The 731-nt window shown below is 37.9% G+C and overlaps 1 non-coding gene across 1 annotated transcript; it reads left to right on the top strand.

Moving 5' to 3' along the window:
- The first annotated feature begins 306 nt into the window (after positions 1–306).
- On the top strand, positions 307–414 carry LOC148090456 (U6 spliceosomal RNA). Its single transcript, XR_015713798.1, has one exon. It is a non-coding gene; the product is annotated as a U6 spliceosomal RNA (small nuclear RNA).
- Positions 415–731: the final 317 nt, after the last annotated feature.

The raw sequence follows: 731 nt of genomic DNA, 5'->3' as shown, positions 1-731 counted from the left end.
AATCAGCTGACAGAGGAAGAAAAGAATCAGGTCTCCTTTTATAGATGATTCCGTACTGCATGCAAGCACCATCTGAAAGTGGATAGTTGTATCATTACAACCCCTCATGAAGTACTGTGGTAAAGTGAAATCTTCTCAGTGGACAGAACTGTGGGCAGTACACTTCGTTGTTCAATTTGCTTAGAAGGAGAAATGACCATACATTAGTCAATATACTGATTCATGGCCAGTGGCAGTTGGGTTTGGCTGAATGACTAAGGATGTAGAAGGAACATGGTTGGAAAATTGGTGCTAAAGAAATGTAGGGTGCTTGCTTTGGCAGCACATATACTAAAAGTGGAAACAATACAGAGAATATTAGCATGGCCTCTGCACAAGGATGACATAAAAATTTGTGAAATGTTCCATATTTTTTTAAAAAATGGGACATCTGTAATATTTTCAACAATAAAGATAATTTTAAAAAAAGAAATTTGGAGAACAGGTATATGGATTGACCTATGTGAATGTGTAAAAAATACATGAAGATATTTTTGTCCCATGTGAATGCCCACCAAAGAATGACCTTAGCAGCAGATTTTAATAATTAAGTGGATAGGATGACTTGTTCTGTGGATATCAGTCAGCCTCTTTCTCCAGCTACCCTTATCATCACACAATGGGCTCATGAACAAAGTGGCCATGAATGGCAGGGATGAAGGTTATGTATGGGCTCAATAACATGGACTTCC

The sequence above is a fragment of the Miniopterus natalensis genome, chromosome X (genome assembly GCF_054644295.1).
Source record: "Miniopterus natalensis isolate mMinNat1 chromosome X, mMinNat1.hap1, whole genome shotgun sequence".
In the NCBI taxonomy this organism is placed as follows: Eukaryota; Metazoa; Chordata; class Mammalia; order Chiroptera; family Miniopteridae; genus Miniopterus; species Miniopterus natalensis.
Note: the sequence above shows the minus strand (reverse complement) of the source record. Positions and strands in the feature narration are given on the sequence as shown.